General features: G+C 47.3%; 1 protein-coding gene across 8 annotated transcripts in view; it reads left to right on the forward strand.

The window, feature by feature from the left end:
* The window catches only part of Slc7a7 (solute carrier family 7 member 7), a 47357-nt gene that overhangs the window by 20213 nt on the left and 7871 nt on the right, over nucleotides 1-19273 (forward strand). The gene's annotated exons all lie outside the window — the stretch shown is intronic.

Consider the following 19273-nt stretch of genomic DNA (forward strand, 5'->3'; position numbering starts at 1 on the left):
CAGTCTCCCAAGATTGGAGTTTCCAAACAAAAGGTTTTAAACTGGGCAGTGTTGGCACATGCCTTTGATCCCAGCACTTGGGAGGCAGAGGCAGGCGGATCTCTGTGCATTCGAGGTCATCCTGGTCTACAAAGCTACATAGAGAAACCCTGTCTTGAAAAATCCAAAAAAAAAAAAAAAAGTTTTAACATAGGTTTGAGCATGACCATTGTGGGGAGGGAGAGATGCTCAGGAAAAGAGACTATTCACCCAAAAGGGGGGTGGATCTCTCCAGAAAAATTTGCTCTTGAGCTCTCGACCATATCCATTTATATAATTTGAGGGTTTCTAGAGCTCTGCGGCTCAAAGAGTTGCCAAGAACTTTCCCCCCTCCTTTTTGGTAAATGAGATCATAGGGTGGTTCATGATTTATAAGGGAGTTAAGAAATGTGTTTTGATTATAAACGAAGTCAATAGTCTTATTAGTGAGATCCTCAAAAAATAACAAGTTTGTATCTGGCTAAGGTAAAATTTAAGGGACATGTAGACATGGTCCATTTTTAATTTTACATTATTTCAATTATTTCTGTATGGAAGAAGGAACATTGTTCTTAGGCAATCTTTGTGGCCAATTTTCTCAGTTGTGTCAAAACTCTCTGCCTTTAGCTGGTGAGGCGTTTCGGTTGGACTCTAGCCAGGGGCTGCTTTGGTATCCTTTCCCCTCTATTATTCCCGCATTTTATCCTGTTTTATTTCTATGAGCAATGCCTTCCGTGGGTCACTATGACCTATATTTGGGTCATTTTCCAGGGAGCTGAGTCATGTTTACTTTAAAAAGGAATTGATGTGCCAAGTGTTAGTGAGCAGTGCTGAGTGTGTGTATGTTAGTTAGGGCTCTGTTGTGTGGAGAGACACCAGGACTACAGCAGCTCTTATCAAGGAAAACATTTCGTTGGGGTTGGCTTGTAGTTGCAGAGGTTTTACTCCATTTTCTTGGTGGCGGGCAGCATGGCATCACGCAGGCCGACTCGGTGCTGCAGAGGGAGCCCAGAGTTCCACATCTGGGTGCTGCAGAGGGAGCCCAGAGTTCCACATCTGGGTGCTACAGAGGGAGCCCAGAGTTCCACATCTGGGTGCTACAGAGGGAGCCCAGAGTTCCACATCTGGGTGCTGCAGAGGGAGCCCAGAGTTCCACATCTGGGTGCTGCAGGCGGTGGGCAGAGAACTGACTGGAGCTTCTGAGACCTTAGAGCCCACCTCCTAGTGACACACCTACTCAAACAAGACCACAGCTCCTAACAGTACCACTCCCTATGGACCAAGTATTCAAATACAGAAGTCTATGGGGGCCATACCTAGTTAAACCACCCACAATGCTTCTGTTATTGCTTGTGATCGAATGCGTGTGCTTACTATAAAGACATTCCCTCTCCTTAGCAGAATGAAAAACTGTAGTTACTGGGAAACAAAGTAGTCATCAGAAGCTGCTTGCAGAACATGGAATCAGGACAAGGAATGGCAAATTGAGCTGAGAAAAGCTTATTGGATGTAGTGGGCTTTATAAACCACGGAACTGAAAGGCTTGGCAGAAGATCTAGGCAAATGTGCCAAGCAGTGTGCGTGGCAGGCTCGGGCGGGGGGGCGGGGCGTGGAGACTCCGAGGATGGTGTCTGCATCTGAGTTGAAGGATGGGGAGCGGCCGGGCGTTGGTGGCGCACTCCTTTAATCGCAGCACTCGGGAGGCAGAGCCAGGCAGATCTCTGTGAGTTGGAGGCCAGCCTGACTTACAGGGTGAGTTCCAGGATAGGCTCCAAAGCCACAGAGAAACCCTGTGTGGAGGGGGGAAAAGATGGAGGGGTCAAGGTTCCGCTGCAGCACTCAGATTCCTAGCATGGCCTAAGTTTTCTGCACTGCCTGGCTCCCCGACCTTTCCTTGCCCTCTTTGCCTCATGCACACCTGCGTCTCGGCTTCCTGGGTGCTGCCTCGTGTGTTTCTGCTTTGGGTTTGGTTCTTCCTTCTTCTAGGAAACTGTTTCTCCAGACGTTCACAGACCTACTCCGTGTACTTCTTTGTACAAACACCACCTTACCAGAGACCTGTCAAATGGTCTTTCTTGTGGGATTGGGGTAGCTCAGTGGTAGAGCATGTGTCTAGCATGTGTGATGCCCCAGGTTTGACCCTCAACACCAGAAACCAACCAGCCAACCACAACAAGAGTAACCTCTCAGCCACGTAGTGGCACATATCTTTAATCCCAGCACCCGGGAGGCAGAGGCAGGCGGATCTCTGAGTTTGAGACCAGCCTGGTCTACAAGAGCTAGTTCTAGGACAGGCTCCAAGACTACAGAGAAACCCTGTCTTGAATGCTCCCCTCCCCCCAAAAAAGAAGAGTAACCTCTCCTTAACTTCTCTTCCTGTTTTATTTTTTCCTCTCTTTAAAACATTTTACAAGGTATTTTTATTTTTGAGTGTGTGTGTGTGTGGTGTGTGAATGCTAACTGTGTGCAGGTACACTCAGAGGATACACCAAGGGACATCAGACCTCTTAGGACTTGGATTACTATTGTTGCTGGGTTTTCACTCTGCTCTTTTGGGGGCCTACCACCCAGCTTCCTTATCATGACATGGAGACTTATTCTTACTTGTGAGTGTCCAGCTTTAGCTGTTTTTTTTTTAAGATTTATTTATTTATTTACTATGTATACAGTGGTCTACATGCATGTATCCCTGCAGGCCAGAATAGGGTATCAGATCTCATTACAGATGATTGTGAGCCACTATGTGGTTGCTGGGAATTGAACTCAGGACCTCTGGAAGAACAGTCAGTGCTCTCAACCCCTGAGGCATCTCTCCAGACCCTTCAGCTGGGTTTGTTTATAGCCAACTTTTCTTAACTTAAATTATCCCGTCTACCTTTTGCTTCTGGGCTTTTGCCTTTCTCTATTTCTGTATATCTTTTCTTTACTTCTTACTCCATGTCTGGCTAGGTGACTGGCCCCCTAAGCATCCTCCTCTCTTTGTTCTCTTCTTCTTTTTCCTCCAAGATTTTTCCTTCTCTGTATTCTCTCTGCCTGCCAACCTCGTCTATCCTTTCCTCTGCATAGCTATTGGCTGTTCAGCTCTTTATTAGATGATCAGGTGTTTTAGACAGGCAAAGAAGCTTCACAGAGAGTTAAACAAATGCAACACAAAAGAATGCAATTCCCCTTGCCTCATTAAAACAAATGTTCCACAGCATAAACAGATATAACACACTTAAAGTAATATTCCACAGTAAGTCACAGACTGCTGTGAGCTGCAGTGTGGGTGGGTCGAATTGAATGCGATTCTGCAAGAGCACCGAGTGTGCTTAACCACTGACCTGTCTCTCCCCCTCCCTAAAAAACATTAAAGGTTGCATTTATTGATGCTGTGTGTGTGCACACACATGCTGTAGCACATGTGTGGATGTCAGAGGACAATGTGCAGGAGTAAGCTGTCTCCTTCCATCATGGGAATTCTGAGGATCAAACTCAGGTCACTAGGCTTGGAGAGAGATGCCGTCAGCCATGGAGCGGTTTCACTGGGTCCCTCTTTTCTTCCCATACTTCCTCCTCGTCTTTTTGTTGTTTTGTTTTGCAGTGCTGGGATCCATGCCAGGCAAGCACTCTCCTACTGAGACACACCCCAGCTCCCTGTTTCCTTTTTCTCTGTGGCACTCATTATCGCCAGACATCAAAGATTTATTTGTTTATTGCCTGCCTTTTCCTCTAGAATGCAACCATTATGGGAATAAGAACTTTATAATGGTTATTGTTGACTCTCCAGCACCTACGTCAGTGCTTTCTTCTTCTAGGTACTGACTAAATCTTTTGAAGAAGGGGTGTGTCACTTTCTAGACACCGGGAAAGGCACTAGAAAGACATACAGCTGAGAAGTGCAGGGTGTGTGTCTACAGGAGACTGGAATATAGAGGAGCAAATGAAGCATAGGGCTAGAATTGAACTGAGCCTTCCTGAAGGCTCAGAGTTGTTATAAAGCACGGCAATGGGCAAAGGTTTTAAACAGGGGACCAAGAGCTGGATTGGAATAGGGTGAGGCCAATGGCAGACATGCCATTAAGAAGTTCTTTCAGAGGCCGGGTGTTGGTGGCGCACGCCTTTAATCCCAGCACTCGGGAGGCAGAGGCAGGCGGATCTCTGTGAGTTCGAGGCCAGCCTGGTCTACAAAGTGAGTCCCAGGACAGCCTCCAAACCTACAGAGAAACCCCATCTCGAAAAACCAAAAAAAAAAAAAAAAAAAAAGTTCTTCAGGGGGCGGGAGAGATGGCTCAGCCCTTAAGGGCTCACAATTGTAGAGGATCCGGGTTGATTCTTAGCACCCATAAGGTGGCTCACAGCTGCCTAACTATTCCCAGGGTATCTGAAGCCTTTTTTGACCTCCACAGGCACCAGGCATGCATGTAGGACACATATGTACAAGCAGAACAAAATGTCAATACACATTTTTTAAAAAGAAGAAACTTTTACAGTTGTCAATATGGGAAGCAAATGACAAAATCTGAACTAGGGAAATGACACTTGGATGGACAGAAAATGATGGATCTGAGCGCAGTTTAGAAGTTGCAATTAGTGCAATCAATGACAGTTGCAATATATTTTATTAATTATTCTACAATTTCATACATGTAAGCAACTTCTGCTTGTCTGTTTTTATTTTGGAGACAGGGTCTCACTGTGTAGCCCTTTTTTGGTGAGAGGAGTTTCTTGGCTGCAAATAGGTGGCTCCTGTTTTTCATCCTGGCTCCTAGCCTGTGTCTTTTGACGGGGAAAGAGTACACTAATATTTGGAGTTATTATTGGAAGTTGTGTATCAATTCCTGCCATTTTGTTTGTAGCTTTTTTTCTTTTTCCCTTCCTCTCTTGCTGAGTGTTATTCTAGTGTGGTTTATTTCCTGTGGCCTCATGGATGGATTTGTCTTTCTCCAATCTGAGGAGTATTTCAAATATCTTCTGTGGAGTTGGCTGAGTGGTCATAAATTCCTTTATCTATTTTTTTTTTTTTTTTTTTGGTTTTTGGAGACAGGGTTTCTCTGTGGCTTTGGAGGCTGTCCTGGAACTCACTTTGTAGACCAGGCTGGCCTCGAACTCACAGAGATCCGCCTGCCTCTGCCTCCCGAGTGCTGGGATTAAAGGCGTGCGCCACCAACGCCCGGCCCTTTGTCTATTTTTATTTTTACTTTTTATTTGTTTGTTTGTTTGTTTGTTTGAGACATGGTTTCTCTCATTGTCCTGGAACTAGCTCTGTAGACCAGGCTAGCCTCAAATTCACAGAGATCACCTGCCTCTGCCTCCCAAGTGCCCTGTCTATTTGTACTTTTTAAACTTAGTATATATTTGTTCATTTTGAGACAGTGTCTTTCTAGGCAGTTCTGGCTGTTTTAAAACTATCTGTGTACACCAGGCTGACCTTGAATCCACTTCTCAAATGTTGAGATTAAAGACATGCATTACTATGTCTGGCTTCTTTATTCTATTAAAAATATTTTTGTTTCATATGTCTAAGTGCCTGCATGCATGTGTGTGTACCATGTGCATGCTTGGTGCCCAGGGAGGGCAGGAGAGGATGAAATTATCCTGGAATGTTTGAGCTGAAGTGTGGGTGCTGGGAACTAAATCCAATTCCTCTGCCAGAGTCAGCTCTCCAGCCCCTCTTTAGTTTATTTTATTATGGAAAGTTTTTACTTTGTTTATTCAAGATTTTATTTTAAATTGTGTGTGTCTGTGCCTGTGTATGTGGTGTGTGTGTGTGTGTGTGTGTGTGTTGGGATATGTGTGTGTGTTGGGGTATGTGTGAGTGGTGTGTGTGTGTGTGTGTGTGTGTGTATGTGGTGGGGTCTGTATACAAGAGTTCAGGTGCCTGTGGAAGACAGATGTGTTGGTTCTCTCTGGAACCAGAGTTATAGGTGGTTGTGAGCCTCTTACTATGGTGCTGGGAGCTGAACTTGGGTCTTCTACAAGAGCAGCTCATGTGGTCAACCACAGAGCCATCTTTCTAGCCTGAAACTGTATTTTTGAAGTTATGATTTTTTTTTTTAAGTTACAGGTCACAGTAGAGAGATGAGTTTAAGTAGCTTGCTGAACCTGTGGCTTTGGCTAGAATCATAAAATCATGGTTTGGGGATAAGTGGGCTGATTAGATCTGGTATTGATTAGTGGTGGATGCTGATGTTGATCACTTGTTTGAGAAGGTGATGGGATTTCAGAGAACTGATGGGATTAGTTTTGAATACATTGAGTTGGCGGTGCCTGGTGACATCCAGTAGTGATTTTATTTTTAAAGTTATATTTATTTATTTTGTTTATGTATGTCTGTGTCTGTGTGAATGTATGCTAAATGGGTTTGGGTATACCCAGAGGCCAGAAAAGGCTGTCAGAACCCCTGGAACTAGAATTACAGTTGTAAGTTGCCCAATGGGCTTGAACTCTGGTCCTTTGGAATGAGCATCAAGCACTCTTTATGGCTGAGCCGACTCTAGTCCCTCTAGCAGTAACTGGCTAGTTATGTTTCTAAGATCATGGTAGTTGGCTGCTAATATACTTTGGGGGAATGTTATAGTAATAGAAACTATGGGCACAGAGAAGATGCTCTTTGGGCTGGTGGCAGAGAGGGAAGACAAAGAGCAGAATCTAAGGAAGCCAAGTGTTAGAGAGAGGTCAGTTCTGCAGGGATGAGGAAGGAAAACCGTAAAGAGGGGAGACAGAGAGATGGTGACTAGGAGAGAGTGGTTTGAGAAATAACCAGGGAGCCCCAGTGTCTGATTCTCCAAGAGGTCAAGCTAGATAAGGATGACTGGCAGGGAGCCCAGTGGTGACTTCCCACGTGGGCTTTCTCCTAAAGCGATTTCAGGGCAGTGAGGTTGGAATTGGATTTCAGAACTATTCACCAAGAAAAATCTACTCAGTGTTATGGCGTGCTTGTTCTGCCCTACACAGAAACAAGGGAAGACAAAGATGCATTAGAACAGCCTGTCTTTATTTAGCTGGTGGTGGATATGTAAAATCATTCTAAGCCACTGTGGTAGTGTGGGGAAGAGGGACATGGAGGAAGGGGAGCGTGCTAGGAAGGGGAGCGTGCTAGGAAGGGGAGCGTGCTAGGAAGGGGAGCGTGCTAGGAAGGGGAGCGTGCTAGGAAGGGGAGCGTGCTAGGGCTGGTCCTTCTGGAAGAAATGTGAAGAAGGAAAGCAGTATCATTTGGAGTGAACAGATTCCAAGCAGGAGCTCAGGGAAACTTTGGCAGGATGGACAAGGAAGAGGAGATGCAAGACTGCCTTTTAGGGAAGGGGATGAAGACAGTCTGTCTTTGTCTCTTTCTGTCTTTGTGTCTCTCTGTCTCTCTCCAGATTCTCATTATGTTGCACTGGCTGGCCTGGAACTCACTATGTAGACTAGACTGGCCTAGAAATCACAGAGATCCATCTACCTCTGCCTCCTGAGTGCTGGGATTAAAGGTGTGTGCCACCGCACCTGGTGAATTTGTGTGAGTGTGCGTGGGGAGGGGGCGTGGAGGAGAGGGAGAGGCTAGGAGTATAGCTGAACAATAGAGCTCTTTCATGACTGAGGACCTGAGTTGGATTGCCAGCACAGGGTAAAGGAAGGAAAGGCTGCCGGACGGCTCTGCTGTACAGTGCTTGCTGTGCATGTGTGAGGACCTGAGTTTGGGCCCCAGCACCCATGGAAAAGCTGAGTGCTGAGTGCTGCATGTGGAGACAGGAGGGTCCCTGGACATAGGGAGGGAATCACCAGAGGTGGCACCTCATGTCAGCCTCTGGCTTCCACAAGTGAATTGGCTCTGAGAGTAAGGAGGGCTGTCAGTGGGAAGAGTCAAGACATCCTATGGCTTTGGGTGCTCTTAGTAATGGCTCTTCCTGGAATGGTGTAGGGATATCCTCCTCCTTTGGAGGTAGGCATCCATGAATGGTTAACAGCAAAGAAAGAGTCAGGCAGGACTTAATCTAAAGTCAACTGTATTGGCTTCAGTTTTTCACTTCTGTAGGATAAGGCCCTTATCTCCTAGAGACATCATCTGTATTTCAGCTGCATTTTCATCTCTTTCCTGTTCAAACAGCAATAATTTCAAAACAGCAAACTGAATTTCTGTTCCTTATTGGCCCTTGGCAGGCACAGGCCCCCGGTGGAAGTGTGGAGACGCAGGCAGATATGGCTGACAGAACTTGAAGTTGCTCGCTCCTTGTTGCTTAGGCAGCTTTTTGTATGAGTGTGTGCCTTTCCTCACTGCTGGTCTCATCTTCAGGGGAGTGACATGCTGCTGTGTCTGGGAGAGATCCTGATGCCTGCTGAGGCGGCTCTGCACAGTAATCCTGGCGCCCATCTGCAGCCTCAGAAGCCCCCGACAGGGTGCTTGCTCACAGGGACTTTCCTGGCATTCAGTTCTTGGAATTGTCTGCTTTTCTGTGAAGACCAGTCCTGCAATGTCTGAAATTCAGGGTACTTGATATGGATGCTTGTTGAGTCAATGAATTCCGAGTTCTGAGTCTGATCCAGGCTCCTAGAAATGGTTGCTTTCCCAACCAGCACTGTCTGAGAGTGACTGTTTTGGTTTCTCAGAGCAGTGTGGATCGCTCTGGTTCTCCACAGGTGCAATCTGGGTTATCATATAGGAGAATTCCTCTTCCAGGCCTACATGCTTGTCGAAAGGAAAAGTGTGGTGTGGTGAAAGGGACATAGACTCAGGGCTGCCTGAAAGATGGATTGTCTCAGCACTAAGATAAAGATGGTACAACTGGATCTCAAGACAGCTCAGTGCCAGCTACAGAGCTTGCCTTGTTCCTGGTGATTTGAGTTTGATGGGGACCCATATGGTGGAAGGAGAGAACAACTCCTGCAGGTTGCCTTCAACCTAAACATGTATTTATGGTGCATGCATCCCTAGCAAGTAAATGTAATAGAAATAAGTAAAAATCTATTTGTCAGGCTACATTACAGTACATATACACATGACCCAAAACATACATGCTATCTACTTTTATTAGTGTCTAAAACTTTTATTTTCTGCATTCTATGTTTGGATGACCTAAAGTCAGTTTTAGTTTTGTAATGAACTCAGAGAGCAGAAAAGAAAGCAGAGGGGACTGGAGAGATGATCAGTGGTAAGAGCACTGGCTGCCCTTCCAGAGGACCCGGGTTCATTTCCTGGCACCCTCAGGTGTCTCATGACTGTCTGTAACTCTAGTTCTAGGGGGTCTGATGCCCTCTTCTTGTTGCTTAGTGCACCAGGCTTGCACATGGTGCAGGTGAAACACCCACACAAGTAAAAGGTGGATCTCTGTAAGTTCCAGGCCGCCTGATCTATAAAGGGAGTTCCAGGATAGCCAGGGTTACACAAAGAAACCCTGTCTTAAAACACCAAGAAAAAGAAGGCAGAGTTAGAGCTGAGCATCCAGAAGTCTGTGCCTATCCAACTGGCTCTTTCTCAGAGGTAGGATGCTCCTGTTGCTGTTAGCGTGGTTAGACACTGCTGTTTTTGCCTGTCTTGCTCACTGCAAACTAGTTATTTTGGTTTAAATTTTTTTCCTTTTGTAAATAGGACATGCCTTTAGTCAGCTTACTGCTCCAGCCAACCAGCAGCATTTACTGAGGGCTGTGGACAGGGCACCTACTGTTCTTTGGGGAGTTTCCCATTTGGCCCTACTGAACTCTGTGAACTAACAGGAGCTTCAGGAGATGTTGACTTGCTGACTATACAGAAGGGTGAACTCAAGATTCAGCACCTTTGAGACCAGGCATTTCATGCTGTGGACTCTCAAGAGTCTGGTTGAGGTCTGATGGCTGCTGTGGAGACTGGACAAAGGGGAGGGCAGGCGGTTCACCGTGAGCTAACCAGCACAGACAGTGGACTGTGAAGGACTTCGGATCTCTGTGCGTGTCTGTCTGAGATCTTTGACCGTGTGTCCTTGTGCAGTTTTTCCTGACTAGAATGACTGGTGAGGTGGAACAGAGGGCCTCTGACTGACTTTTGCCCCTTGCCTTCCTACTTCCTATTTTGGAATGGTTTTCCCAAGTGCAGGTTAGAGGTGAGCTCATGTCCCACGGTCACCTTAACAATTAGGGTGGCATCTTGGGTTATTCCGGTGTAGGGTCAATGTGAATTTGGGTGCCGCAGTGACAGGCAGAGCTGTGTGAGGGTGTGACCCATATGGCTCTTACGGCTTCACTCTTGGTCTCTTTTCTGTGGTACCTTTCTTTGTCTCATTTCAGAAGTACCAAGTGACTGGTCTGGGGGGGGTAGAAAGTGTGTCTGAATCCTGGTTGTACACCAGAATCCTCCAGAGAATTAAAAAAGTGTTTATTTTGTGTGTATGGGTGTTTTACCTGCATTCATGTTCATGCCTGGTACCTAAGGAGGCCAGAAGAGGGTGTTGGACCCTCTGGAGCTGAAGCTACAGATGGTGAACCACCATGTGGGTGCTGGGAATCAAACCTGGTTTCTCTGGAAGAGCATCCAGTGTTCATAACTGCTGAGCTATCTCTTAGCCTCCTTTTTTTTTTCTTTTTTTGAAACGGGGTCTCACTATGTAGCCTGCAACTTGCTATGTAGACTAGGCTAGCCTCAAACTCATAGAGAGCTGCCTTATTAAATGTGTGGGCCATCACTCTGGTCTCATTCAGAGAATTAAAAACCCAAACCCCAAAACATTCATCACCTACTCCTTGCCTGGAAGTATCTGAGCCACCAGAGAAGATGGGGTCTGTGGGAAGGCGAGATTGGAGGAGGCCAAACCAATCACTGCTGAGGATAACTGGGTGGGGGATGGAAGAGCCGGTTTCAGTGTTGCCATGGAGACCTGGGCCTTTAACAACTTGTTGACAGCGGGCTGTCCTGGAGTGACTTCATTGCTGTGGTGGCACCTGAGCTTGTCCAGTGATGGCAATGAGCTGCTGAATGTAGGTGCGCCAATTGAGCGGAAGGTCAGGCATGCTCTGCTCAAAGTTCGTCTGTGTGCGATTATCTCACTAGGCAATTACCTCAGTTCTAGGAAACCCTGTCCTGACTTCCCAGGAGCCTTGCTGTGGCCTGCTCAGGCCTCAGGCCTGGTTTCTGAAGACCTGAACTGAACTGAGAGCTCAGCAAACATAAGGATCTGGCTTTTTTTTTTTTTTTTTTGATTTTTTGAGACAGGGTTTCTCTGTGTAACAGCTCTGGCTGTGCTGGAACTCTATGTAGACCAGGCTGGTCTCAAATTCACAGAGATCCTCCTGCTTCTGCCTCCTGAGTGCTGGCATTAAGGGCGTGCACCACTACTGCCTGGCCGGATTGAGCTGTTTTCAAAAAAATTACATTTTATGTATTTATATTGTGTGTGTGTGTGTGTGTGTGTGTGTGCGCGTGCGTGAGTGCGAGCGCGCGTCTGTCTGGGTGCACCTGTGAGGGTCAAGGGACAGCTTGTGTGTGTGTGTGTGTGTGTGTGTGTGAGAGGGTCAAGGGACAGCTTGTGTGTGTGTGTGTGCGTGCGCGCACACGCGCACGCGCGCGTCTGTCTGGGTGCACCTGTGAGGGTCAAGGGACAGCTTGTGTGTGTGTGTGTGTGTGTGTGTGTGTGTGTGTGAGGGTCAAGGGACAGCTTGTGTGGGTTGTCAGTCTTGGCTGCAGTACCTTTACACTCTGAGTCATCTTGCAGGCCTTCTAGCTGCTTTGAAGAGGGATGGTACAAATTTGTGCTTGCTTCATGAGAGATGTCAGAGCCACAGGGATTAAAGTGCTGACTGAGTTTTAGGAAGGACACAGGGAGGGGTCTGAGTCAGTGACCCATGGTCACCTGTGAGGCCTGAGTCAGTAAAATGCTTCTGTAACCTGGGATAGCACCTGGGAGGAAATCACGGGACAGAGCCAGAAAGAAAAATGTGATCTTAAGCCAGGCATGTTGGTACAAACTGTAGTCTCAGTACTGGGGACGTGGAGGTAAGAGCTTCAGGAAGTCAAGGCCAGCCTCTGACAGTGAATTTGACGCCAGCCTGAATCCAAAGTAGCATTAGGGGAAAACAGACCAAACCAAACCAAACAACCAAGCAGCCAAACAAACAAACAAACAAACAAACAAATTAAAAAAAAACCCTAACAGAGGGAAGGAGAAAGAAAGAAGAAACAGTGAGGAGGCTTTTCAAGGTAGCTTAAATTAGGCTTTCTGGGGAAACAATGGAGAATGTTCAAGAGGCCTGAGCACACCAGACTCAGGGCTTGCATGCTTCCCAGAGTCTGCTCTCTCTAACTCCACATACAGCTGGCCTAGTGGAGAGATGTGTAGTTTCTGTGCATGCTCATGACAGCTAAGTCCGTGGGCTGCGGTCCTTCTGCAGATTGCTATGGGGTAAATGATGCCCCCATTAGAAAATGCCAAAAAATGTCACTGGTTGTAGTAATTCAAGACAGCAAGCTGAATTTTGGTGGGGTGCTCATCCTCTGTCAGTTGAAGGGCACATTTGTGAAAGAACACAGAGTGCAGGACAGGGGCTGGAGAGATGTTTCAGTGGTCAAGAGTGCATGCTGCTCTTGAAGAGAACCAGGCTTTGGTTCCCAGCACTCTGGTCCGACTGCTCAAGCAGCCTGTCACTCTAGCTTCAGGGGATCTGATGCCTTCTTCTGAAAAAAGAGTAGAACACACAGTGCTTGACTATAAACCCTCACGCCAGACAGAGTTGGTGCAGGGAATAGAGCAGGTTCCTCTGCTCGGTAGAGAGATGTTTACATTTGATTTTACCTACAAAGCCGAGATGCGATAGGAGAGGCATGAAGTTTGGAGGCAAGGAGAAACAGAGTGAAGGTGATGGAAAACATGAGCATATTTTGTGTGCATGCCCTGCCCACGGCAGACGTTCTGCGTGGCTTCTCACCTGCTTCCTCAGAAGCACGCTCTCACTGGATGAACCTGGACCTTGTGGCCAGTGAGCCCCACACAGCATGGTTGCGGTACACTGTGCCCGACTGTTTAGGTGGGTGCTGGAGACCCACACTCAGGTCCTTATGGTGGTGTGGCAAGCACGCCTGCTCATTGAGCCATCTCCTAGCCCCAGATGATGAGTATTCCCAGCAGGAAGGCAAGGGAGGAGGAGTTGCTCAGTAACCTGTTTGTCGATCAGAAAGAAGCTGATGACGTATATCTACAAATACCATAAGCAAGACTCAGAAGCATCTTTGACTTTTTACTCCAAGGAGACACTACATTCACTATGACACCGGTTAGAGTCAGACAGTGAAAGACGGCGATTTGGGGCATTTGCTAGCACTGGGGTGTGCGATACGAAAGCGAGAGATTTGTATGAGGCTCTACCATAATAAGGTGTGCCTGCCCCCTCTGCCAAGGTCACATTTGTATTCTTTGATTGATTGCAGTGAGAGGAAAATACTGAGGCCTGCCCAAAGATTCCTTCTGTTTCCTTTCTGACTAATGTAATGAACGGCTCCGCTGAGCACCACCATTACTTTGCCTGCATGCAGGTAGGCATCTTCGTGTGCTTAAAAAGAGAGGTCTTCTTCTGCCACTTAAGAGATGTGGCCCATATCTTAGAAGGGCCACAAAGATGCCAGCCTCATAATTGTATCTTCCTACCTTAGAGAGAAGGGTTACTAAAACTCTTGGCCTCTCATGTTCCATTTACAACACTTTTTCTAAAGTGCTCTCTCTCTCTCTCTCTCTCTCTCTCTCTCTCTCTCTCTCTCTCTCTCTCTCTCTCTCTCTCTCTCTCTCTCACATTGAGACAGGGTCTCACTATTAGCCTTAGCTGGCCTAGAACCCACTATGTAGACCAGACTGGCCTCAAAATCAGAGAGAAGTTCACCAGTCTCTGCCTCCCGAGTAGTGGGGTTAAGGATCTGTACTATTGTGCACAACCTGGTCTGCTATTGTGACTGTGCATGAAAATCAGGCTGGACAGATGGCTCAGCAGGTAGGAGTGCTTGCTGCTCTTGCAGAGGACCTGGGTTTGATTCCCAGCAGACACAACGAGTGGCTAATATCTGCCTGCAACTCAGGCCTCTGGCCTTCTCAGGCCCCTGCATTGGGGTGATGGACATGCAGACAAGCAGGCATTTATACATACATACATATATACACACACACACACACACACACATATATATATGTATATATATAATGTGTGTAGTGGAGTAATCGGTTCAAAGAAAATAAATGCCTATGCTGAAGGACAAGCTGTCCGAAGGAAGACAGGCTAGGACAGATGCAGGACCAGAGAGAAGCTCTGGACTTGTGGCATGTGGTGCACGTTATCAGATAGAAAAAGAAACAATTTGCTTTTCCAATAAATATTATAAAATATGTACAAAATGGAAAAGGAAACATCAGTTCCTTGAGCATCCTTTGCTAGTATTAATTTTATTCTACTAGATATTGACCCTCTATGAATGAAGACCGGCATGTTACTAGAGATGTAAGCATGGATTAATGCCAAAGTAGAGTGAATGATGGGACGAGCGTAAGGGATTCCAGCAGGGTGTAAATAGTCACTGTTGTCATCCCCACGAGATTATTGACGCTTATCTAATATTTAACTTATAAAGACTTCAGGATTAATTTCTACAGGATAAGGACTTACAGTTTGTGGGACTTTAGACGATTTGAAGCAAACCCTGGCATTGATCAGAGCAGGCTAAAGGCATTGTTCCTTTTTGATTAAAAATGATTTTATGTATATGTGGCTTAGTGTGTGTGTATGTGTCGCATGCATGCAGGAACCTGCAGAGGTTAGGAAGGTGTGTATGGTCCCCTCACTAGAGTTACGGGTAGTTGTGAGGTGCTGTGTGGGTGCTGGAGCCGGACTCGGGTCCTTGGCAAGAACAGCAGGCGCTCTCAGGCGCTCTCAGGCTCTCGCAGGCGCTCGCAGGCGCTCTCACCTGTTCATCTCCTCAGGTGCCATTTCAGAATGACCTGAGCTGGGAATTTCCATTTTGTCTAGTGCTGACTCTAGACCTTAGCGGTAGAGCCTGTCTCCTCCTGGGGACCTCGTATCTGCTGGGATGATCTGTCCTGGAGTACCTCTTCTGGTTACAGGAGTGACATCTTTGCAGCAGCTGCTTTTCCCCCTGAAGTTAAATCAGGAATGGAGAAGCAGCTGGGTCAAGGTTAAAGGTCATTTTAGGCAATCCTCCCATGGACTTGGCTCAGTGTTGGGTGGGGACTGAATTACCCCCAGAGATAGAAGGGTAGAGTATCTGTCTGGAGGTTAACTTGCAGTTGGATCTGTTATTCTAACCCTACTTTTCCTCTCTTGTCTCTGACTCTGAAGCAGGAGGTTGGGCTTTGTTTCAAGAACCATGCGTTTGGCTGAGCTTTGGGGACTCTGGTCAGCTGTATCTGTTAGGGGTGGGGACAAAGAGCCTACTCAGCATGGAGGCTTGCTTGCCTTCGCCATTTCCCGGTCCCGCGGCTGGAAGCTCTGGAGGAAGCTGGAAGCCGTGGAAGGGGAGAACCGGCTTTCTCGTGCAGGTCGCTCAGAGTTCTTTGTACAGCGTTCACATTGAGCCCCCACCGCGTTCAGTGCAGAGAGCAGAGCAGGCACGATGGTGGGTCCTGGCTGAGAAAGAAGTACAGTAGCAGGGAACATGGGAGGTAAGGGGAGGGATGAAGCCAATGGGTGGAGAAACAGTAGGGATCAAAATATAAACAACCTCTACACCGAATGACCTTTCACAGGGGTCACACATCAGATGTCCTGCATATCAGATATTTACATACAACCATAACAGTAGCAAAATTACAGTCATGAAGTAGCAACAAAATAATTTTATGGCTGGGGTCACCACAACATAAGGAACTGTATTAAAGGGTCGCTATGTTAGGAAGTGGAGAAGTCTACATTCCCATGGCAGGGGTTGCTGTAAGAAAGGGGAGTGAGTTGGCTGTCTCTACTTTTCTGTGCTTATACTCTCGGACAGAACAGAGAGACAAGAGCCCTGGGCGTAGAGCTGCAGACCCTGTGAACTACAGCCATTCCCTTATGTCTATTACAGTCCCATGTTGTGACCCGTGGCTTCTTGCAGCCTAAACAGGAACTTGTTATGTTACCAGACTTGCTAGGGGAAGACTCTGGGCCCTGCTAGCCTGACGGAGCTAGGCTGGCTACCCGGTCCATAGGAAGCCACTCAAAGAGATAAAGTAAGAGTTGCAAGTAAGAGGAGGGACACTGAGTATGGCCTCACAGGGAAGAGAAATCAGTGGATCCCAGTATGAGGTTTGGGTTTAAATAGAGGGTCGAAGGTATATATAGCAAAGCGGTCCCAGTAACAGACTGGTTTTGGCTACCCTGGCTCCTCATTGTTTTAGCTCTAGTCTCTCTTGCAAAGTGGCCTGAGAAGTTGTCAGAATTGTGTGAAATATCTTGAGTGACAAGGCTTTCCTCCAGTTGGCACCAGGCTTCAGCCTTTTTCTTCTGCCAGCATGAGACTTCCAGGGGAATTCCAACTTGCTGGGGACCATTGCTTCAATAGTCTGCTAGCCACACGTCAGGAGGGACAGACTTTTCACTTCAGAGTGTCTTCATGTCTGCGGGTGGTTCCAGTCCTAAGGGATCCCACTCTCCTGGTCGGGCACATGGCAGCTTGGTGTTTCTAAGGGTTTGCATTTATAAGTCAGAGCAGAGCCTAACGGTGAGGATTAGAGATTACAGGAGGAGGAGACAGGGCTCCAGGCAGTGGAAGAGCTGAGGGCTGAAGTCCAGTGGAGAGAAAGGGATGGATGACTGCTGAGGAAGGTCAGGGTTTGACAGGCTCGTGGAGGGCAAGATAAAGGCCATTTATTCTGTGGGATTACTGAAGAGTCAGTATACTTGCGCCTTTAATTATTAACTTAGCACTGGGGCGACCTGGAGCGATGGGTTCTTGTTTGCTCAGCCTTGTGATAAGGTTTGGTTGTTTATTGTCATGTCTATTAGGCACAAGACATGTATTTGAATAGAGCTGGAAAGCCCCTCGGTAAAAAGAAAACAATGTAGGCAATGATTAGAAAGAGGCAGGAGCAGCGCTGGGGAGACGGCTCCCTGGGCGAAGCGCTTGCCGCTCAAGCAAGGAGACCAGAGTTCAGGGCCTCTGTCTGCACCTGCTGGAAACGCCAGGTTGCTGAGTGGTTGGGGACACAGCGATGAGCTCCAGGTGCAGTGGGAGTATCTCCAAAAAGTAGGGTGGAGAGTTGACAAGATGGCTCAGTCAGTAAAGGCTCCTCCCACCAAGCCCAAATTTGACCCCGAGGTTCCACACCGTGGGAGGAGATGACTGTCTCCCTGGAGTTGTCATCTGACCTGCAGGTGTGTGTGCTGTAACACGGGAATAGCTATAATAAAGGGTAAGGCGGAGAAGTGATGGCGGAAGACAGCCGACATTGACTTTGGCTTCCGCATGTGCTTGCATGAGTGAGCGCGCGCACACACACACACACACACACACACACACACACACACACACACACACACACGCACGCACGCACGCACGCACGCACGCACGCACGCACAAACACCCAAGTGCTTGTACCCCCCACCCCTCCCCCACAGAAAGAGATTGGAATGGAAGATGGCTAGTTTCCCCTGCTCCTTAGTGCAGTGGTCTCTGGGGTCGAAAAAGAATGAGGCCAGGACCCAACAACCACAGGTCTGCTGAACCTGAATGCCGTCCCAGGACTCCGAGGGCTTAAGGTTCCTTCCTTTCTTTTCCGAGGCCAGGTCTCTGTGGCCCAGACTGGCTTGAGATTCACTATGTAATCCAGGCTGGCCTCAAGTTAAAATTTGTAGGCATACAAACTGACCACATGACTGCTCCGTGGTATGGTTTTAATTGAAGGAGAGAGAGAGAGAGAGAGAGAGTAGAGAAAATAGCAGGGTTATAAAAAGTACAAATAGCTGGAATAGCTGGAGAGAGAGTGACGTCTGAGCTCGAGGGATAGGGGAGAAAGTGAGAAGGGCAGGGTGCTTGCACAGACTTGGACACGTGTGACAGGTCCCTGTGACACTGAGGGAGCCTGGAGGCCAGCATGCACTCTGATACACTGATAGACACCACAGGTAGTCATATGTCCCTTCTGCCAGTGATAAGGGAAATGACTCCTTTTGGCAGATGGGAACTGGTTTCACAAGTTCCCGAGGAATGCTGGTTTTTATCTAACCGCCAGAAATCCTCCTATAGCCCGGGTTGAGCTCACTTCTGGATTTGGATTGCCTTTTGGAGTTTGGGGAATTGGAATTCTCTTTGGATCTGACATTAGGCAATCCTCTTTCTCAGTATTCTGAGTGCTTGAAAGCCTTACACTGGGGGTGGTCTTTTTTTGCTTTTAACTTGTGTTGTTGGCTTGAATCAATACCTACATTGGGTTTCCTTTCTTCACTGGCAAGGCTAGTTTTGCTCTGAGAGCCTCTGTGGGGAGACAGTCAAGTGCTCTGTGGGGTGTTCCAGTTGCTGAGCTAGGAGAAGCTGTGTTGATTCCCTGTCTCAGAATTGTTTTCTCTGACTTCCCTCCGGATCCAGACTCCCTGGGCTGCCAGTCAGCCTCACAGTGTGTGTGGGCTTCCCTTCTTGAATTTCTTCCAAAGTAATGGGTTTTAACTTTTGGGCTAATGAATTTTTCTGAGAATATTATTTTTGGGGGTGAAAAGATTTGAACCTAGGGCTTCATTCATTTGAACACATTATCTACCACTGAGCTGTACCCCCTGCCACTACTCTGAGATTTTGATGAAAGATATGGACTCTTTAGGGAAATGTGTATGTCCATTTGCCATAACACTCTGCAAAAGACTGTTGAGCCCTGTACTCTGAGGATGGTCTGTGATCTTTCCCTGCGTTCATCCAGGTAGAGGGGCTGCCTCTAGCCCAGGGTAGAAGGACTTGAGGAATGTTTATGGCCCATTCTGTTCAAGAACTTGTTTTAGCTGCAAGAATTTTACCAAGCACAAAACAAATAGCGGGGTTGACAGACAGGGGGCAGGAAGTTTGGTCCTCATCTTGTTTTAAGAAGCCAAGGACCAGGGCTGGAGAGATGGCTCAGAGGTTAAGAGCACTGACTGATCTTCCAGAGGTTCTGAGTTCAATTCCCAGCAACCACATGGTGGCTCACAACCATCTGTAATGAGATCTGGTGCCCTCTTCTGGCGTGCAGGCATACATGGAGGCAGAATGTTGTATAAATAAATAAATCTTAAAAAAAAAAAAAAGCCAAGGACCAGAATACATTACATCGCTAGTCTGTTCAACTGCCAGGTGCCTCCCCCTTCTCTGAACAGGAATTTTGCCACCTTTCTC

Source organism: Mesocricetus auratus, unplaced genomic scaffold (assembly GCF_017639785.1).
Source record: "Mesocricetus auratus isolate SY011 unplaced genomic scaffold, BCM_Maur_2.0 Super-Scaffold_100707, whole genome shotgun sequence".
Lineage (NCBI taxonomy): Eukaryota > Metazoa > Chordata > Mammalia > Rodentia > Cricetidae > Mesocricetus > Mesocricetus auratus.